At 37.8% G+C, this 12,921-nt stretch overlaps 1 long non-coding RNA gene across 1 annotated transcript; it reads right to left on the bottom strand.

Annotated features, from left to right (window-relative positions):
• Positions 1–3,389: 3,389 nt before the first annotated feature.
• On the bottom strand, positions 3,390–11,464 carry LOC127463924 (uncharacterized). Its single transcript, XR_007901087.1, has 4 exons — positions 11,407–11,464; positions 9,995–10,031; positions 6,801–6,965; positions 3,390–5,309 (listed from the first exon to the last, which is right to left on the bottom strand). It is a non-coding gene; the product is annotated as an uncharacterized LOC127463924 (long non-coding RNA).
• Positions 11,465–12,921: the final 1,457 nt, after the last annotated feature.

Raw genomic sequence — 12,921 nt, 5'->3', positions numbered from 1 at the left:
TAGCTTCTGGTAAATTTTTTCACACCAACTGCTTCGCTGGGGTGGAGATGAGTTTTTCAGGTTTTGGTGAATGCTTGGCTTAGACCTAAATGACTGTCTTGCCAGGGTGGGGGGTAGCGAGAACTTAGGTTCTGGTATTCTTTTTTTCTCCCTCAGGGGAAAGGACGGGGTTTCGGTGCAGAACTCATGGGGTGAGGGGTTTTTTTGTTTGTTTTTTGTTCTTTTGTTGTGTTACCTATACACATATATCCTTTAATAAAGGGCTGTTATTTTTTCTTTCTCCACATTTCCTCAAATGAAGACTCTTAATTTCGGATTTACAATTGCTTAGAGGAGGAAGTTTGGTTTTCCTCATAACTCATCCTCCTTAGCAAACACTTCTGTCTTGTTAAACTGAGACAGTCTGGCATGGAAGAAACTTCATTCAGTGATTATTAATGACAAAATATAGTGCTATCAAATGAAATAGAAATGGTGATTAAGAAGATTGGTACAAGAAATAGGCATGAAGAAACATTATAAATATTTACTTATTGTTTTCCATTGTAAATTTTATTGTCTGTTTTTGAATAGAGCTAAGGACTGATACGTTACATATAGACCCCATTTACATTAACCAACTTTTAGGAATCTATTTAAATGAAATATGCCTTCAAGGAGGAAATCAACCCACAAGACTGACTATGAACTCTGTGAAGTCATTATTCTTTATATTTTTGGCAAGCACATTGATCTTTCATTATAATAATTTATTTTAACTCCAATGAGAATAAAAACAAATCTTTAATCATGTTTGATTTTTTAAGAGAAAAGTCAAGAGGTGAACAAGTGTCAGCTTCTGAATGACTTTTACTCCTCTAATCCTACCTCCTCCCTCTGGCAAAGGCATCCTCAGTATTTCAGAGAAAAAAAAAAGTAATGCACGAATAGCACTGAAAAATTGCAATTCTGGAGTGGAATCTGGAGTATCAGGTCAGTCAGACATGGCCAGGAGTGCCATTTGCTTTCCCAGCACTGCTTGAATGGGTAATTTCACACTGGCTAAGACAGGGATTCTGAGTGTGGAGAGCAATGGAAAGCAACAAAGGGAAATGTGGAAAATGAACTTCTGTTAGTGTGGTGGTAAGAGAAGAAGGATTCGGAGGAGCTTTTTGTTTATTAGTCATAGGCAAAGTGGCAACACCTTTTAGATGCCCCTGTGGGGCATTCTGCTTTATCCAGACATATTTAATTTTCTGCAAAAGAAGTTAAGGAAGGGACAAAGGAAATAGCAGATCAGAAGAGATAGATCTGTGTGGTGGATTTAGAAAATGACCACCAACATGTGAGATTTATCTCTAAACTGGTACAAACCCATCCTATCTCTATTCTACAGACGTGTTAAACATTTAAAACTACAGGACCAGTCTATTTTTCTTTTCCCTTTTTTTTTTTTTTTATTTTCACTTTTTCCCAGGGATCAGTGTTGGGCCCAGTTCTGTTTAATAGCTTTATCAATGATTTAGATGAGGGGATTCAGTCCACCATCAGCAAATTTGCAGACGACACTAAGTTGGGGGAGAGTGTTGATCAACTGGAAGGCAGGAGGGCTCTGCAGAAGGACCTGGACAGGCTGGAGAGTTGAGCTGATTCCAACAGGATGAGGTTCAACAAGGCCAAGTGCTGGGTCCTGCACTTTGGTCACAACAACCCCCTGCAGTGCTACAGGCTGGGGACAGAGTGGCTGGAGAGCAGCCAAACAGAAAAGGGACCTGGGAATTTGGATTGACAGGAAGCTGAACATGAGCCAGCAGTGTGCCCAGGTGGCCAAGAAGGCCAATGGCATCCTGGCCTGGATCAGGAACAGTGTGGCCAGCAGGACCAGAGAAGTGATTCTTCCCCTGTACTCAGCGCTGGTGAGGCCACACCTGGAGTGCTGTGTCCAGTTCTGGGCCCCTCAGTTCAGGAAGGATATTGAGGTGCTGGAGCAGGTCCAGAGAAGAGCAACGAAGCTGGTGAAGAGTCTTGAGCACAAGTCCTATGAGGAGAGGCTGAGGGAGCTGGGGTTGTTCAGCCTGGAGAAGAGGAGGCTCAGGGGAGACCTCATCACTCTCTACAACTCCCTGAAAGGAGGTTGTAGCCAGGTGGGGGTTGGTCTCTTCTCCCAGGCAGCTATCAGTAAGACAAGAGGGCATGGTCTTAAGCTCTGCCAGGGCAGGTTTAGGTTGGATATTAGGAAGAAATTCTTTACAGAAAGAGTAATGAGGCATTGGAATGGGCTGTCTAGGGAAGTGGTGGATTCTCGTCCCTGGAGGTTTTTAAGACGAGACTGGATGTGGCACTTAGTGCCATGGTCTCGTAACCATGGCAGTAGTGGATTAAGGGTTGGACTTCATGATCTCAGAGGTAATTCACTTGGTGTGTATTATAAGGTAGCAACGTCCCAGAATCCTTCACAGCCAGACACTGCAATACAGGGAGTCTTGCTACATGTCATCATTTCAGACACAAGTCTTAAAATGTGGGAAAATTACCATTTGTAAGAGTTTGTTATAGAGATTTATTCGTAGAAAGTGGAAAGATAGGTTTCATAAAAAAACAAGGCCTCTCAATATTGTGAGATATTTTTGTTGTTGAAAGAGGTAATTTAGCAAAATAGAAGCCTTTCATGAGAAAGTGCTTGTTTCAGTTAGGTTCTCAGGAAATGCTTTTGAAAACTGTGGTTTTTATAATACGTTCTTGCCTTGTTTCAGTGAAGGTTTTGATTGTGTTATCTGAAACAGAATTTAAGTGCATGATACTTAGAAATTTAATGAGAAGTGAAACTGTAATCTTCACAAAACTCCATAACATTGAAGAGGATTATTTGGATGTCAGTAGAACATTCTGAGTAATTCAAACTGAAAATGCACTTATTTTATCAGTTCAGAAAATTTCATCTGAACTATTGGTCATGAGAGGAAAAAGTCATTTCCTGCTCAGTGCCAGTATAACATCTCCTTCAGAAACTGTGGTCCTGGAGCTACTTGTCTGATGCACAGAATGGAGCATTTCCATGCAAGAGATCTATCTGGTGCCTAATGACCCAATGAACTTAGTAATGATTTCAAAATAACAAACACATTTTCCTCTATTTTATGACATTACAATGAAATCGGGAGTAATTAAAATACAAAAAAGTCATGAGGCTTCCATCGCTCATCACTTTGCAAGCTGATTTTCCCTGAATTTTTCATCCCTGCTTTCTGTTTTCTGTCAAGTAAGAGAATTCTTTAAAGAGACCAAGGTTGCTCATTCAAACTCAGCCTCAGGGCAGCTTCCTGAATAAAACTTAGACCCTCATATATTTTACTAACAATTTATTCTACATCACTAGTAGATGATTACCTTTGATACATAGTTTAAAAAAAACCCAAGGTTTTGGTCTATAATAATTTACAAAACTTTCAGTTTGAATTAAAGATAACATGATCATGGAAAAGCAGCTGAAGATCACAAAGCTTATAAATTTTTAAACACTCTCTATTTTCAAAGTATAGACAATGTATTTTTATATTATCTTTGTGTAAATCTATATGGACAGCAATCATGGTTTCATTTGTCCATGTAAATAAAATAGTTACTGTTAAGATATGTATGATTCCATATATCTACCTTATTTTCTTATACAGGGTTGGACAGAATAATGCATGTGGAAAAAATGAGTAATGACATAGAGTAAAGGAGAAAAGAGTGAAAGCGATATATAGTTGCAACTTTCATTTTTGATGCATAATTATAACTTTCATTTTGAGAAGAATGAATAATTCATTTAATGGCTACACATCTGTAGATGCCTAAGTAATACAACCAAGTAATTACACACCATGTAAATAGAGCAGGAAATAGCAGCATAGTTGCAGTAAGTTAACTGCTACTTTTGCATTCACCAACATTCGTTCTACCTTTGTTAAAGCAATGTGTGTGTGTGTGTCTGGTCCAAGTAAAGGACCCTTCCTTTCAGATTCTGAGTTTGTGCCTGGCTCAGGTTGTAAAAGCTTAAAAGTTTCTTTCAAGTGACTGTTTTTTAGTCTGTGTAAAACCAATTTTATGGTCAATGCCTAATTTTCTTTCAACGCGGTCTTCTAAAAAACAAAGCAGAAATTGTTATCTCAACTAGCACCCACAATACCTGTTTCCAGCAACTGAACAAACTAATTATTCCATCTTGGTGATCAATTTTTCACTTGATACAATGGAATTCTGATCTTTCAGTCTTGACATTTCTGGGTTTTATCCCTAGTAGTGATTGGCTCCTGTGTGTCTGTGTGGATGACAGGTTCAGCCAACTAAAAATTCAGGCATTTACATTTATGAATATTGTTAATGTTCTCCACTGTGGTTTTTCCAGCTGGGGATAAAAATATTTAGCACATAATTTCTTGGAAATTAGGCAGATTTGCACATCACGGATTCAGCACTGCAAATTACTAGCCATCCTCCACACTGAGCTCTTCCATCTTCCTGGGAAGGCAGTGACAGTCTTGTGTTATGAGCAACTACAGGACTGTGCCCTTTGCTTTCTAGCAAATTAACTTCACAGAGACACTGTTTCCCTTTCTTCTAAGCTGGCTGCTGACCTTTAGCCATATTATCTGCTGAAAAGTAGTTGAAAATATGAGCTAAAATATGCGTATCATGTCTTTCAATTTATATGGAATAAAAAAATCAAAGGAAGCTAAAACTTCTCAAAGCATTAGCTGTACCACACTCCGGCTGCTATTGAGTCTGAGTAACTTAGTTATTTGAATGCTGTTAAATAATTAATCATTCTTTCTCATGTCTGTTTTCCCACTCTGTGTTTCCAATTAAACTCTATAGAACACAGATATCTTATGTAAAATTTGTTCTTTCAGTAATAAGCACAAATGAATGCAAAAATCTTGGAAACTGGTTGGATTGGTGAGTAATCCTGTACAAGCATGAGCTGTATCATTCCTTCTTTAACAGCTGAAACAAGTTTAGAGGAAGATAAATTCATTGTCATTCTTGCTTTGAATGCACCAGGTACCTTGTTACCTTTTATGTAAATATTTTCCAAGCCAAATCACTGTAGAAAGGAACATAAAAGTGACCTGAGAGTGCTTCACCTATTGTGCCACTGTGGTCACTGCTGTAATTCATGGAAGAAACTAAAAAATTTTATTTATTTTAGTTTTAATAACACTTCTGGGGGAGTCAGTGGTACTTCTGAGCCATAAGGTGTGGAGTCTCCTGTCAGTGGATGATGCTTTATATGAGGAAATTAGTCTTGGGTCTCCTCATTGGTATGGCCATTCCTTCTGGTAACACTGAAACCAGACAAAAAAAATTAAAACAAAAACCCAATAAATCCGACACTTCATTCCTCTGAAAAGCAACATATTTTTTTTTTTTTAGTTGAATCATGAACACTCACAATCATGAACAGAAAAGAATGTCTGTGGGGGTATCTTTTAGTAATGCACATCATGACTGATCTGTTTATGAGCATCACTCAAGAGTTATACTAGGAAGGCCAAATCTTGTATCCTGTAACTCAATTTTATTTTGAGATAACCTCCTTCATTTCTCTGATCTTCTCATGTAATTGTCCCTATTAAAAACAAAGTATTAAAAAATCCATACCAGTGGCTATAGTGAAAACAATATGTAAAGATGTACATTTCCCTGAATTATTTCTATGCATGCTTAGGAAAAAAGAGCAAATAGAAATAGAAGAATATTCCATCAGATGGAATAACTGAAATTCATTTGTCAGGTCAGGACTTGTAGTTTTCCATATTCAGGTTTGCTAACACTTGCATTCATATTTGTCTCATTTTGAGGTAATAAAGGTAAAAGGAAGGAAGCTGTACACAAAGGCTGCCATGCACTGGTGGCATGCTTTTCATATTTCTCTATTCCTAAACAAGGTTAGTTCACTGAAAGCCATAGTCACTATTTCTGCATTCATCAAATTAGTATCAATTGTGCTTCAATAAAGAGCAAATCAGGAAATCTATCCAAGTTCTTGCTGACAATCACAGTCTGCAAATACTCAGCAACATCAGTTTTATTGCTTTTATTGAAATTAATTTAATCTTTATACTCTAATTTAACTATTTCCTGAATTTATGTATGCAATTTTGATGTCATACATGTGAAATAGGTTTTTTCTGCCCACACAGAAGTAGAATAAACAAAACCATAGTAATTTATAATGAGTATCACTCTGTGCATTCAGCAGATCTGAGTCTGTAAAGCCACAGTGGCTGCTCTCCTGGAAACAGAGACCTATTTCCTCATTTTGAAAGCAAATGAAGCATGTCTTGAACATAACAGAATTGTGTTACCTGTTTTTTGTGTGTTTCCTTCTGACAAAAGCCCCCTCCATTTCTTCCCAGCTGGGATGCAGCTCCATAGTCACTCAAGGGGACGGAGGTGGTTGGTGCTGTTTTATGGTTTGCCCAGGTTTGGTGTAAGTGTTAAATTTAGTCTCAGAACACTTATTGGATCTAACTTCATCTCAGAACACTCATGGGATTGAACTCCTTGGGAGTTTTATGCAGGGGATGATGTTATTCCTGAATCCCAGTAAGAATCAGAGGTCAGAAAAACTCAGCACTAACAAGAAAGATGCACTGGGAATTAGCAGAATTAGCTGAGAATTAGCTGGGAATTTTTGGGTCTGAAATGAATTTTGATGCTTTTTCAGTGTTAATATTTATTCTTAAGCAGTGATTAAGAACAGATTTCCAAGGCTCCATGCTAAGACAGTTAAGTCTCTCAGCCCTAAGTGACACCTGGGCTCCCTCTTTTACCTTTGGGCTTTGCATCCTTTCCCCAGCTCTGAGCAGCAGTGCTGTTTATTTCCTTATAGACTTCTCTTGGGGCCAATATTGCTTTCACAGGAGGCTTCAGAACCACTTCCAGTGAATGATCATCTTTTTCAGTTTCTTTTTCTGGTTTTGAGAACACCCCAGCCTCTAGAGGTGGAAAGATCAATTCTGATATTTTTGACAGCAATTTATTCTGCTCAGGTGCTACTAAAAGTTCTCAGAAAGAGTTTATAATTACATTATGGTTTTGGTTCTAGTGATGTTTCTGGCAGTGAGGAACAGAGACTTGCTGATTGAAAGGAAACAATTATTCCCTCTTCCTTTCTCCAAGAATCCTGTTTCACCCTTCACAGGGAGTACACAGTGGGTCACAGCAAGTCTGGCTCTTCACTTTATGCATTGTTTAAGGACAATCAGAGCTGAGCTACTGCTCTGCTCCCAAAGCTCATCCTAACTCTGGGGCTATATTTTTGGTAGTGCAAGAAAGAGGTTGACAGGCAGCAAAGCCATTCCCTGTCCCTGTGCAAGCAGCAAAGCCATTCCCTGTCCCTGTACTTGTGTACCAAAGGAATTAAGAAATATTAATAATAGAAATGTTATTTTTTGCCATAGGCAGGGTGGTGTTTCTAACTGTGGTGCTGTGGTGCTGTAGTTTTATGACTCAGTTTTTGTACTAAGGGGAGAACTTGACATTTAGCCCAATATTGAGCTACTTTTCTTTTTTTTTTTTTTGGAGGAGACTGAGGGGAAGAGGAAGTTATGGTTGATTATCTCGTATTTTTGTATGATGTGTCATAAACTGAGATAAGAAGTTTGTAGTAACTATGTATTACAAGTCTGGCACGGAGTTGCATGTTAGAAATCAGTAGCATCGTAGCATTCATCACCTTATTACAAGCCTGGACAGACTGTGAGTGACAAAGTTAAAAAGGTAGTTTGAAGTTTAAATAATCAAAAGCAGACTGCTGTAAGTACAAAAGGTGCAACGAACAACCAAACAGACTTCATCTTTTAAAGATTCTGAATTTCAAGGTCTAGTGTCACTATACAGGTTCACTGGTGCAGTCATTTAAAGTAAAAGATTCCTGAATAATTCCTCAAACTCATCTTATGCCTTCTGCACATTTTAGAAAACTAATTTTTCAGGCATCGTGCCTTAAAAATACTCTGATTTAAAAAAAAAAGGTTTATAAATGGTCTAATTATTAATAGTATTGGGCTCAGTAATAGCACAACTGGCTAAAATGTTGGCATTGCCACATTGCCAACAAACTAATCCCCCAAAATTGTAGTTGAAGTACTGTTGACATCACTTAGCAAATCTAGTCCAGGATCAGAAGGAAACATGAAAACAGGACACTTATTATCAGGAAAATTAAAATTATGAGTTCTAGTTCAATTTACTATTTGCAAAATCATATTTACATTACTGATATGGTTTGAAGCTGGCTCCCTGCCAAGTCCTCAAACCTCACCACAAGACTCCCCCCACCCCCACAAACCAAGGGAGAAGAGGGAAAAAAACCAAAAAGAACTGAAACGAGTGAGAGAGGTAGCTAAAGCAATATATATAAATATATTTACACTTATATTACAGTTATATACAATTGAAATATATATACAATTTCAAAAGGGAAAGGGAAGGGGGAAGGGAAAAAGGAACACAAACAAAATAAAATATACATGATCAATAGCCCAAGATCTAGCAACTAAAAGAATTAGCAAAAGACTATCTTACTACTCTCCTTGGGACAGTGGAAAGTCATGATGGAACAACCGCCAGCAACCTCCGCCTCCCAGGGTCAGCAAGGCCTTACCAGGCCTCACTCCCCAGACACGGCAGACTCAACAGCAGGGAAACCCGCACCTCCAAAGCCACCAGAAGTAAAGAGGGCTGAAGGCCTCTCCTCCTTTCTTCTTATACCCCGGCTTACGTAAAAATCGTAGGGAATACCGGGTAAATCTGGGCACTTCCTTGGTTACAAACTGGTCACCAAGGAAGGCCTAGACTAAACTACCACAATTACTATATATGCCTCTGCATCTTATGCTTAGATTACTATTACAGCTTTTTAAGCAGCACATGATTTAAAATCATATGGGTCAAAGGAAGTGAATATTCATCACAAAGTGAGATGAAATATGAGGTTTCAGTCTCTAGCTTTAGTGGTCTCATGCATATTTTTCATTACTTTATTCTCAGTTCTAGTTGTAAGAGTAAGATCTAACACATTCTGTTTGCCTTGTGCTAATATGTAATAAAAGTTTCGAAGCAATTTCAGCATTATGAATGCTTCTTGTCAGTATTTTGTCCAACAACTTAAAGCAGTAAAAACTTATTATACTGCATTGCTTTCTTCCTTCTTTGGATTTTTTTTTGGTAATTTTCCAGACTGCCTTTAATATGCAACAGGCAGTTTGCACATGGCTTTTCATTTTCTAGCTCTTTTGATACAGCCTGCTGTTTCATGGGTGTTCTTACATTTTCTGTAGCTCTAAAACTTTTCTGTTCTGAAAGTGCTTTGTGAATATCTTAATTTACAGACAACCATGTAGGGAGGCATTTTTCACTTGTGGGTTAAAAAAAGAAGAATAGAATTTCTAATTAATTGTTTGTATTTTTTTCCCCCAGAATTCTTAGGATTTTTCCAAGAAAAACTTAGTACGTTTGAGATGACCTGAAGCTCTCTAAAGTCAGTGGAAAGATTTTTGTTGATTTTCAAGGGCTTTGGATCATAGTATATTTGTTCAATAGACATGCAAGAAATGTATGTGACTTAGAAAAGTCTGGGAATCCAAAGATGTGTAGGTTTATACTTTCAAAGTACCCTGAAAGGGAAAAGAAAAAAAATCTACACTTTTGATGTTGCCAAGAGTGAAATATAACTGGAAACTGAAAATTATTTAATTAATGCAGTTCACTTTGTTGTAGACAAAAGGGGGTTACTGCACATCACCTCAACAGGACAGTTTTAAAAGTAGTTAAATGCTAGGTTCCAAGGCAATTTCATTTTCTTATTGTAGTGACCAAATTTAATGCTTGAATGTGCCCTAGAAATAGTCATCCCAAGGCAATTTTATATTCTTGTTGTTGTGAATTTTTGATGCATGAATCTGTCCTAGAAATAGTGCTTGGAACAGAACACACATCAAAATTAAAAAAAAAAAGTACTTACTCTCATTTCAGACACCACTTGGAATGTAAATTGCAATCTGGAGGAGGCAAAAATGGATAATTCAGCATAGAAAGAGTCAATTTAAATTGCTTATTTTTATGGATTCCTTTGGGTATTGGAAGATTTAAAGTTACAGGAGAAAAGGAAAGAAGAAGAACAAAATGTTATGGAAAATAAATAGTACATCCCTCGATAAAACTGACAAGACTTCAGATGTTTTAAATGAAAGCAAACTATATTTGAAGAAAGTGGATTGTTTAAATATAGCTTATCCTCTTTAAATGCATAAAGTTATAATTACATAGTAAATCTTAATCAGATAAATGATCTGTGTTAGGTGATTTGTAAAAGCTGAAAACCTGTACTACTATATGTTTCCTTTCTGACTGTATAATAATTTTCCGTTTTACAATAGAATTTTATCATACTGAAGGTGAATTTAAGCAGAGGAAAAGAAGGCAAAGGAAATAGAAAATTGCTTCTGTTGCTCACACAGAATAAATAAAAAATGCACTTGTTATGCTTTTCTCCCCCCTCCCCAAAAGAAATATTCTGCAAGGCTTTTGAGATGCAAGTTGCAAAAACACAGTATTAAGATAGTTACATGATTTACATGGGCAAGTTCTAGTTCACATATTTAACTATTATAAAATTCTTATTTTCTTTTAGGTGGATGTTGCGCTCTGGATTAAGCTATAAACTGCCCAGAGAGGTTAAATTTTTATTTAAAACTTTTTAAAAGCCTTTTGGTTTGTTATAACCTCTAATTAGCATCTGGAGAAAGAGTCACACACTCTTCTCTAGGAGAAAGGCTTTTTAATTTAGTGAGAAAATAGGATATTTTGGCAAAAAGTATTTACAGGAGTAAAATACAACCAGGAAAAAAGCATTTCACTAAAACATTCAGCACAAAGATCCATTCCACAGGAAACACCCACTAAAATAATTCATATAGCAGCTTTAGTAAAACACAGTTCACTGGTTTTAAGTTACCCACAAGAGAAAGAAAAGAGTAAAAGAAAACAGATTAAAAGGGGTAAAGAGAAAAGAAAGAGAAGCAGAGAAAGGAAAGGGGGAAAAAAATGGTTGCCGACAAGATTTGATGATGCACATGGTACCAGCTAGAGAGGGAGAAGAGAGAGACAGGGAGACCACATGGAGACCCGTGTATTTCTAGAGTTCAGTTTTCCCTCCCAGGCAGGTTATCCCACCAGCGCTTTCCAGCCCCAGCTGAGTTGTGCTGTAGCCAGTCACAGGCTGCAGGGGTGTGGTGTGGGCGAGCTGCCAGGCAGCTCTGCCTTGACTGACAGCCCGACTGACAAGGCTGCAGGGCCTTCAGCTCTGCCACGTGCTCCGCGTGGGCTGCAGGCCTTGCCTTCAGCTCTGCCTGATGTGCAGCCCTTACCATGGACCTGCAGGTCCAGGGCCAGCCCCTCCACACATGCACACACACACTCTCACAGTGAGTTGGTTCCGACCCGTATCAATAATTCCATGAGATTCGGATCCAGGATCTCACAGTGGACTGTTCCAAATCAATTCATTGCTTTTCTTTTGCTGTTCACCCATTATATTACTTTTGCTGTTCACTCATTATATTACCTTCTGTTTTGGCCTATGGTAAGATGCCAGGGAGACAGTTCATGACATTGCAGTTTTAACTACAAAAAAATATTCCAACAAGGTGACCTTTCTTGAGAGTTTAAAGGACACACAAACCGCAGTTTGTCACGAGAGAATTTTTCCATGAAAATTATTTGAATGGGTCTAAGGCTGATTTAAATATATGTATTTGGCTTGCAATTAGAATTGTTCTATTGGACTAGTACAGAATGATCAGGAAAAATAAAAAATAATCTGTACCTTTCATGCGTTGTGCATCTCCTTGGGCATTAGAAGGTCCCAGTGTAAATGTCTGTGACAGGTTAGAGACCTGAAAATGTCTCTCAAAAAAAGGCACCTGATCTATTCCTACAAATTCTCTTAAAATAAAATATATCACACTCTAGAAATGCTCTCTGTTTGAATACAGGAGACCAGGGTGATGATTTTACATGTAAGTTCCCACACTCATTAGTTATTAGTGTAACATTTCAGGTGTTGTACAAGGAACTTGCATCTCTGAGTGAGATATGAGGATAAATAAATGAGGATTGGTTTCTTTATTGCACCTAAAATTGTTTTCAGGAAGTCTTTTTTTTCTATTCGAGTAGTTCATATTGGGTTTCCTCTAACTGGAATAATGACAAATTATCTGAGTGTGTTCTCCTCTGGCATAGATGCCTTGTTCCAAGACAAGGATCATTCACTTTTGGAAGGGTGAGTAAAAGCATCATGATGCAGTTACATGCTAAGATAAAATCCTAAAGTAGATCCACAGGTGTTTTGTTGCTTTATAATTGTTCATTCTGCAAGGCCAAAGGCTGTGAGTGCTCTGCAAGACTTTGTCCTCCTCAGTGTAAATCACACAGACATGAGAGTCTACAAAGACTTTTAAACTATTAGGAGGAAGTTTGCTTGCTGCTCAAATTTATTTGTGAGTATGACTTAAGAGCTAAATACACCTGATGCTGTTACTAATCACAGGAGTAAATCCTATCATTATCCAGTAAGAAAATTCTCCAGATGATCTCTTGTCTTTTTAAACATGCATTGATTAAAGTGCCACAAGCACTTTTGTTAAATAGAACAGAAGTGTCTGCACAGATACTTGATCTGTTATGCTTCCCTCTGCCTTTATTACCTGCATTTCTGCATCTGAGCTAGTTGTCCAGAATTTCTTTAGTGGAGAAAAATAGCACCCTTGAAGTGCAAGCTCCCTCAATTAACCTTAATTTTCTTTCCTGCATGCCTCCAACTACCTCCAGTTTTATGGATTAGGTCCATCCCACAGAGTCAGTCATGTTATCTGTTTCCCAACTCACGCC

Source organism: Manacus candei, unplaced genomic scaffold, assembly GCF_025592945.1.
Source record: "Manacus candei isolate 608988 ecotype Guabito, Panama unplaced genomic scaffold, ASM2559294v1 h1tg000181l, whole genome shotgun sequence".
NCBI classification, from domain to species: Eukaryota; Metazoa; Chordata; class Aves; order Passeriformes; family Pipridae; genus Manacus; species Manacus candei.
This window is presented reverse-complemented; position numbering and strand designations above follow the sequence as displayed.